General features: G+C 39.5%; 1 pseudogene; it reads left to right on the plus strand.

Annotated features, from left to right (window-relative positions):
• Nucleotides 1–1,406: 1,406 nt before the first annotated feature.
• On the plus strand, nt 1,407–1,564 carry LOC134365277 (U2 spliceosomal RNA; annotated as a pseudogene).
• The last annotated feature ends 8,131 nt before the right edge of the window (nt 1,565–9,695 follow it).

The raw sequence follows: 9,695 nt of genomic DNA on the forward strand, positions 1-9,695 counted from the left end.
ATATTTTTTTCCTAAGGAAAAAAAACCCAGCTAGGCAGCTAGGCATAAGCATTTTAGTTCTTATTTTATTTGGGATCCAGAGGTGTTTTTTTTCCCCCACTGAAAAAATAAAATAAAGGGATTTGGCCTTTCCAATCTTACACCAACCCTGAGGTCCTGAGTTCAAAAAAGAAAAATGTCAGGGCTAAAATGCACCTGATTTTCTGAACCTCACTCTTCAAGAAGATGGATTGAGATGGCTCACCTCACAAAACAGGCACAAGATACTTGAGAAAATATGAAGTGTAAGCCTGTGGCTTAAGCAACTGTACCGTTCTGGCACAGGTTTTAGGCCCTCTGTGCAATTCTTATTTTATAGCTTACCAGGGTCAATTGCATAATTACACAGAGCACTCTTTCTATTGGCAAAATCCATTGATCCTTAAGTGCACACTTTCTGGAATCCAATAATCTAGGACAATGAGCAAGCAAGGTTTTCTGCTCGTGGAACACTGAAGGGCTAATTAGTTGCATTTGCAGATTAATGACTTTCAACTAGAAAGGGCAAATGCAAAGGGATAAGCCACAGCCACAGTGACAGAATGCAAATAAAAGTATTTATAAGGGCAAGAGGAGGGGTGAGAGCCAGAAAGGGCCATCGATTGCTTTTACCCTCTGCACCATGACACATTCCAATGAGGGAGGTCATTCTGCCAGCCTGGCTGCCTTCAACAAAGCTACAGCATAAACAGAATCTGTTGATAGACACAAGGAAGGCCCGGAGGAGAGACAGAGAAAGAAATTCTCTGCAGAAAGAGCAACATGGATCAAATACCGCTCTCTCTTCACCCCAGCTAGCCTTTGCCTTCTCCTTGTCAGTGCAGCCTTCAATTTCAGCTCGCTCTCCTTCTGCCCTGTCTCTCACCCTCATCTATATAGAGGTTGACTTGATAGCTGGCTAGGAAACTTTCCAGCCCGTATACCGAAGCGCATGTTTACATTCTGTTTATTCTCATTTCCTGAAATGACATTGTGCATCTGAGTTTGTCTGTTTCAGTATTATTTTGAATCTTATCTCCCACATAAGTGCAAAGGGACTATCTCATTCCTTTGACTTAACAGGTTAGTAAGAAGGTCTTTCCTCTGCCCATAAAATAAAAGGAAGAGTAGGGGTGGGGCGTTTAGCAGGGTAGAGATCACTGGTTCCCAGACTTTGGGATTTTGTTTACTAAAAATATCTTACATGAAATTGGGGAGATTGATACAGGATTTAAAATTTATAATAGCCCCAAGTAACTTATTGAAAAATAGAGATTTTTATTTACCGGAATAATCACTGTGTAAAAGAAAGAGTGTTTTTTTAAAACCATGAAAAAGGAAAGACAATCTCAGAAAGTAAGATAGACCTTTAAATATATTTAGCTTGCATCGCTTCTCGGCCTTTTGGCTAAGATCAAGTGTAGTAAATATATTTAGCTTGATGAAAAACACACTATCCTCTCATTGTATTTCTCTTGTTTCATCTATTGCTAGAACAAGTTTTCTAATCAGAGTGCAGAACCGACTGGTGTTGAACTCTTAAACTAGGAGGTAGGACATGGTTTGGGAGCAAGAATGTCACATCTTTGGGCCAGCCTTTCCTGATCCAAACCTCACCACAGGCAAGGTTATGACCCCCTTATAAATCTGCATTGCAATCCATTCTTTTCTAGTATTGCACCTATCACAACTATTACAAACATTTTTGTTTGTTGCTTGCTGCCCTCTTTGTCCACACTGTGTCTCTAAGATCTAATATAGCACCTACCCATAATAGACACACAGATTTTTTTTTTAACTGAGTGAACTAAAAATCTCATTCTGGTGCTCTTCCACTTACCAGCCAGGTGACCTTTGGTAGATCATTTAATCAAGCTGTTTCTCACCTCATCGAGCTTGTTTGGGGGATCAAGTCACATGCTGCATGTGAAAGAGCTATAAAGTTTTATGTAGCTGCAATTTACCAAAAGAAACGATGGATGAGCAAGATCTTCTCTTACTCAAGTTAGATATCTCCACCTATATAATTCTGCGCATTGTCTTTTGTGTCAGGCTTGCCAGCTAAATTTCTCCTTCCAGTTAAAATATAACACCAAAGTTGACCTCAAATTCCAGAAGAGAGTAAAAATAATGCAAGACTGGACATAAAGTGATCTGGTTTCTAGTTCCTGCTCTTCCACCAAACAGTCATAGTACCCGCTTTGGTTCTCTGTTTCTTGGTCAATAAAATGGAGGATGTAGACGAGCCCCAAAATTCCAGCCCATAGGAATGGTTTCATCAGGGCGATTACACAGGAAATAAACACCACCCAGCAAAGACTTTCCTCTTTGCCATTTAATAAACATTCCTGGGCCATTGCAATTTGCTAGACACTTTTATAGAACTTAATTCATTTTATTTCAAATAACTTATTTTAAATTACTTTTAAATAAGATAATTTAGCTATTTTAAATTTTATTAAAGAGAATATTATCCAGTTTCTGAAACTACATTTGATTATAGTAGTGCAGATACCTTGAGACATCTATTAGATCACTTTAGTTTGTTTTGTAACATTTCCTCCAGCACTGGTACTCTTCATAAAGACTTTTATTTTTCCTAAACTGATGCTATAGATAAGAATAAAAAGTTGAAGTCCTTCAAATTAAATTCAACAAATGTTGACCAAATGTGTCAAAGAAAAATTGTACTGGACCCAGTTAAACAGGCAAGGAACATGTTATTCAAGACTATTGCATAAGGGAGAGAAATTGAACTTAATTCCACTAAAAAGCAGGGAGGGCAGGTGGGGGGGTGGTTAAACACTGAGGTGAGTCAACAGAGGAGGTCAGGGGAGAGGTGGTCAATGTGACAAGGCCATCTGTGTTTGATAACTGTCACTTATTGAAGTTTGGCTTCTACTCTCCCACAGAAACTGGGAGTCAAGGACCCTATCTTTCTTGATGATTACATTTCAAAGGGATGGTTCCCAAGACCTTGAGAAAGACATACTGGGTTGTAGATTTACTTCTCAAAGAGGCAAGCAAAAAATTTACAGTTGCAAGTTTTCTAAAGTAAATGCTTTAAGAAAAGAGAGGCCAGGGGCTTAAGGTCAGGAAGAAGCCTGTCTGAAGTTTAGTCAATCTGAGGGGAGTGTTAAGGCCATCTTGGGCAGTGCCCACAGAGCTAAGTACTGGAGACACTTTGTAACACCGACATGGCCCCCTGCCGTCATGAAGCTTACAGTCTCTTTTTTGGGTTTTCCTTATGGCTTACACCAAAAATATTCATTATAGAGATTTAGGTACCTGTTCTTCTATACAGATAAGTAAACTATATGATCATTCACCTGCAGATCCAAGTCCCAACAGGATCTAGCCAAAATCTTCCTTGTTCAGTTGGCCAATTTCTACCTCTGGGTCATTCATCTCCCTGGTGATGTGGTCTTTTTTAGTGATTGTCTTGAACCAAAAGAGTTTGATAGTAAGGGTGGAAGCAGGATCTCAGGCTTGGGGTTAACCAAATTTTCAAATTTGTCATAGGTTTAAGTATATTGCCATCAATAATAATATTTTCTCTTCTCCCTCAAATGAGTTGTAAACCATGTATCTGTTTTACAGAGATATATTCTTATTTCAGCGTCTTTTCCATTCTATTCAAATCCCTCTGCACCTATTACTAATCTTCATCCTTTTGAAATGTTTGCCTGCAAACATCCCATCAGACTTATGAGTAACATACTGTTGTAACTGTCAGCTTCCTTCCGCGTTTTCATTTCTGCCAATTGCAGATCCACTTGTTTCCAACCTCAGAATTCTTTGCCTACCCTGGAGCCCTTATCTTGTGCCAGGCCACTCTCAGCTGCTCTTTAAATGCCCCTGGCTATCTTTCATTACTTTTAATCACATGGTAAATCTAAAAGATGAGTCCAGATAAAGAAGGCTCATTAACTTCAATGGGTCACTTTTTATATTTGGGTGAAAGGCCTTAAACCCTTGTAAATTAGGCTGGGATTTATAAACCATGACAAACGTGATGACAAATACTTATTTCCTAGTAAATTCCTTCGGCTCTCTGCATCCCCATACATGATGAATTGGTAGTGCCCCTCTGTTATTATTTACACAATGAGTTTGGCATTGTCTTGATACATGGGCAATATGCTTAAACCCATGACAAATCTCACAGATTAGGGTAGAGCCATAGATTTCACTTATTTGACTTCTACTAAAAAAAACTGACTATAATACATATCTGCAGGCATGCACAGAAAATTAAAAACACACTTTATAAAGTCTCTGTTTAGAAAAATGAAAATAGACCAAACTGAGAGGGATTCAGAGTTTCCCACATAACTGCTCAAATTACTGAGACTGTGTGGTTCTTTTCCACAAATTATACCTCTGTGGTAAGTTTCTTCTTCAAGAAAAGTACAGAGATCAATCAGCCCAGCTATGACATCCTTAATCCTGCTGTTAGACTTTTCTAATTTTCTGCCACCAGTGAGTCATTGTTTGAAAGTGTTTAAATATTATACATTGTGAAGTTTGAATAAAGAAATTATTTACACAGGAATATATATAACAGAGTGTATTACCAATTATACAGTTCCCTGAACACTTAGTCATGCAGCCAAGTGGAAAAGCCTTCAGGAAATCTGTCCTCCAGCATTTCACCGTAATGAAGGGCACCTCAGGAAATACACATTTAATCTCAAAGCTGCATTTCAAGCACCTAATCTCACTTTGCAGTGCACTCTGCCACTTCTTGTCATCCAAACAAAATGCAGGTAAATGATGGAGAAGCTGAGCTTATACCTTTTAAATATTTACTGGCTGGTCCGATCTTAGTAATACATGCTGTAGTGCTAGACTCAATTTCATCCTCGAGTGGTTGGCAGACAATTTGGACAGGCTTACTGAGAAGTGGAGGGTCTTTCCTTGCTTTGCCTTTGAGGAGAAACCATTCCCTTATCTTAAGTGAATTCATTTAAGAATTTTCCTCACTAGTCCAGTGTATCGACACATCAGCCTGGCCTGCTGCACTGATGGCTCACTTACCCAGCTCTGTCAGCTAAAGGCAGAAAAGTCCTGTGGAAGGAGGGTGCCCTCCCCCGCACCCCGACCACCACTACCAGGCCTGACAGGTGTGGATCCCAGTCACGCAAGTGTTCCCTCATTCCCCAAAGTGAAGTTGGTGGAATTTGTTGGATAGAAAACTGACTTGATTGGTGTGTCATTTTCTGTCACAATGGGGGGCCTGGGCTTGAGTGAAAAGGAGGCATTACTCCCTAACCACGCCTGAAGCTACCTTTAAAAACTTAACCATTTTCACCATTTTCAAGGTCGGGGAGGGGGGGGGTCAAAGGCAAAGGGCACTGACTGCAGGGGGTGGCAGAAACTCTCTCTCTCTGCTGACTATGTGTTTATTGAAAATCAGAAGAAGTTTAAAAGTCCCTTCAAAATGTGATTCTCACTCTTAAAAAATGAGGTAAATCCTCATGTTCTCACTCATATGTGAGAGCTAAAAAAATATAATAAGTTGGACTTTTAAAAGTAGAGAGTAGAGTGGGAGGAGGGAGGGAGGTTTCGGTAACGGGCCACAATAATCAACCACATTGTATATAGACAAAATAAAAAGAATAAATAAATAAATAAAATGCATCTCTCATAGACAGCCAAAAAAATAATGATAATAAAAATTAAAGTAGAGAGTAGAATTGTGGCTACTAGAGGTTGGGAAGGGGAAGGAGGAGGTGGGGATAGGGACAGGTTGGTTAATGGACACAAAATTAAAGCTAGACAGGAAAAAAGTTCTAGTGCTCTACAGTAGTGCTAGACATCTATAATTAACAATAATTTATTCTATGTTCTCAAATGGCTATAAGGAAGGAAAACAAATGTCCTCATCACAAAGAAATGATAGTTTTCCAATGATGAATATGCTAATTCCCCCCCTTTTGATCATCACATTGTATACCTGTGTTAAAATATACTCTGTATCCCCTAAATGTGTACAGTCATACGTTTCAATTGAAATACAAATAAATTCCTTTAAAAGAAAAAAAGAGTTAAATCTATATAGTCTAATATGAAAATATCAAAAGTATAAAGTTAAGTTTAAAAAAATCCCATTTAGGGCCGGCCTATGGCTCACTTGGGAGAGTGTGGTGCTGATAACACCAAGTCAAGGGTTAAGATCCCCTTACCGGTCATCTTTTAAAAAATGTATATATAAACCATTTATATTTTTAAGCTATATATGTGTGTATTTATGTGTGTATTTATATATTTATATGTACATATGTGATTGAGTGTGTGTGTAAATATATGTGTGTGTGTATATATATACGTCTATATCAAGAAAAAGTCTAGATGGATCCACTTTCAAATATTATCAGTAGTTACCTTGAGGAATGGGATTCAAGGAATAAGATAGGTAACCAGGAATTTTACTATGAATTTTTTTGCACTGTAGAACTTTTACAACAAGCATATATTGCCAGTATCATTTTTTAAGTGTTAATAAAGAAGTAATTTCTCCCCACTTGTTAATTTTTTATCACACTGGCAGATTTAGGCATTGGGGCTCAATGTTAGACTGCAGATGGGAAAGCAGAGCCCGATCTCCCTCCCTGCCTAAAGACAGCAGACCATCTGACTGAGGCAGCTATGGAACAGGCTGTGGGTGTTAACAGGAGCCTCCACATGGGTGTTTGAGTTCTCATTCTGAATCTTTCCCTGAGTGTTCTGATATCATTACAAACCCAGCTTGGCATGCTTCGTGGCTAATGGATTAAACACTTTTAGAGCCTGATCTTATTCTTCCCTTTTCAAAGCATCTTTTCTCAAATATAGCCCATGCTTTACTTGACATTAGCCTATTTGTGGCTTTGTGAAAATATACAAATAGTGTTTTGTTGGGGTTTTTTAAGATCTTTATGAATAAGAAAAGCAAATTAAATCCCGCAGTCCATATACAACCCTCCAGATATGAGAAAGACCTGCTCGCTGCTTTTCTGAAAGCTAAGGAAAGCCCGTCACTCCATGATTACTCTCTCGTGCAGATTGGCACAATATCAGAGCTAACACAACAGAGTACATAAAAGACCAGGTTGTAACATCTCTGTTGCTGTAAATTGAAATAATAAACTTTGGCAAACACGGAGGACAGCAAATTCAATTTGACAGTCCTCTCAAAGCAGATGAAGAACAACAGAAGGAAGCTGACTAAATAGGATTAGAATCCTTTTATTTGATTATTACATCGCGAGATGAGGCCACTTGTAGTGCAGGTCCTCCAAAGCGTTAATTCAGCATTCACTAAACAATGGTAGAAATCAAATTATCGTTATGTTCTACATTCAAAATCACTGATTTTCAAGCTGGAAGGGAATTTTCTAACTTTCTTTAGCTTGAAGAATTCTTTTTTTAGGCAAACACTCAGGTGGCAGTCCAGTTTGTGAAACAAATTTAAACAGGAGCTTGATCGCTACGATGGGAAAGGGAGAGCTGTAGCTGTGCTCACCTGTCCCTCTTCTGCACATGCCCCACCTCCCCAGCCCCTCCAGAGGAGCCGGTGGGGAATCCCCGGGTCTCTACTCTGGAGCATCGTTTAGAAAATGACTTCATCTATAAGACGCGGTCTTTAACTCTCCTAAGATCACTAACCAAAGATAGAGTGAAGGAAGGGAGAAGAAGGGAAACCATATTCAGACAAAGATTCTTATTGGGAAATCCACAGTAAATTCATCTTTTAAAGGGATTATGTGATAATAGTTAACTTGTATTGAGCATTTGCTACATGCTAGAAATAGTGCTAAGTACTTATGAACAAGCATTAACACATCTGATTTTTACAAAATCTCCATGAGGTGGATACCATTCTTACCATCATTAAACAGAAGAAAATACTTAGGCTCAGAAAAGTTGAATGACCAGTGCAAGGTCACGGGGCTAAGTGGCAGAGCTAGTTTAATCCCAGGCAACCTGGCTTAAGCAGCAACGTGCCTACCGCTGTGTTGCCCATTTCCCTGGCTACCACCAAGGGAATGTTCTTTTTTATTTACTCGATTGCTTTAATGAAAAAATGGGAGAAAGGCACATTTCACTGACTTTACCACACTCTGTGGACGTAGCTATTGACATCTCCTACTAGAACTAATGTCTTACTCGATATCTTGTGTGGAAACAGCAACGACGACAGCCCTTATTCTAATCAAGCCAGCCAACAAACAGACTATTTCCGTCAAGAATAAGTTCCTCAAATCCAAAGTCGTAACCAAATGAGACAGGACTGCAGACACTCTGAAAGACAGGAATAAAAGCCAGTGTGGGCTTGACAACCAGTACACACGCCCTCTAAGAGCAGGGAAAAATAAGAAAACATCAAGCTGGGGTATTTGGGGGACAAAACCAGACATGGATAAATAGAGATGGGAAGAGACTACCAAGGACCAACTCACAAATAATCCTAGCAGGGGTCAGAGTAGACCAACTGAGTATGAATCAGCAATAAAACAGTCATCAGAAAAGAAGGAAAATGACTGTGGACTTCCCTGGGGGAAGCACGACTTGCAAGTACTCTAAAATAAGGCTTCCAATGTTCCATTCATCAGCTTTCACCTTAAATGTGCTTTGTGTCCAGCACTGGCTATTACAGTTTTTAAATAATGGAGAGAAGATAGATGAAGGCCAAAAAGGCACAACACACTTGACTAGAAGGAGGACAAAAAGTCCTTTGGAGAAAGATTAAAAGATTTAGTGTTTTTTACCTTCATGAGATAATACTGAGAGAAAAAAGAGAGAGAGAGAGGGAGAGAGATCTCAGTTGCATAAAGTATCCCTGTAAGAGATTGCCGAACACATGTTCTTTGTTTACACAAAATGTTTGTCCATTCATTGGACAGACATTTATCAAGCATCTACTATGTGCTAGGGATACGTGTGTGGAAAACAGTTCTACTTTGTTCCTTGAAAGGAGTTCACAGACTACTGCAGAGCTAGACATATAAGTAAATAGTTAACATAGCAATGTGTTCTGTACTGCAATAGAAGCATATAGGAAGAATTAAGGTATATATGGAAGGAAGTGGTAAACCCCACAGCAGTGGAGGGGTGGGGGAGGTTGAGAAGAAGCTGAAGGAAGAGCAGGAAGTTGTTCAGAAATTCAAGGAGGGGAGCATTCCAGGCAGAGGGAACAGAATTGGCAAAGGCAGGAAGATGGGAAACTGTCTAGTACATTCAGGAACTTGTAGTGAGTTCAATAAAGCTGGCGACTGAAGTATAAGGAAGAAAAGCAGGAGACAAGCCAGAGACGTAGGCTTGGGCCAGATAATGGAGACGTTTGTTTTTATGTCCGCTAATAAGCTGGGTTTATATCCAGCTAGTTACAATGCCTTGCTGCAAAATCGAAATACTTCCCGGTTGCCATTTTCTGCTTCAGATATACATTTGTTGGGGTACAGAAAGCTGTTACCCCAAAATATCGTGCTTTCACATGCTAGAATAAAGCAGCAGTCTCAAAGTCTCTCTGACAGGTCTCTCAAGGTCTCCCCTTCTGTCGCTCAACCCTCTGTCTCTCTTCAAATCACAGGATGAAGCTCTTTCCTTATCTGCCTGAAGTCCAGACCTGCCAAAGAAGAGGACAGTTATATCTTTCCCTGAGTTTTCATCAACATACGTCATATCACAGGAAG

This window comes from Cynocephalus volans, chromosome 16 (genome assembly GCF_027409185.1).
Source record: "Cynocephalus volans isolate mCynVol1 chromosome 16, mCynVol1.pri, whole genome shotgun sequence".
In the NCBI taxonomy this organism is placed as follows: Eukaryota; Metazoa; Chordata; class Mammalia; order Dermoptera; family Cynocephalidae; genus Cynocephalus; species Cynocephalus volans.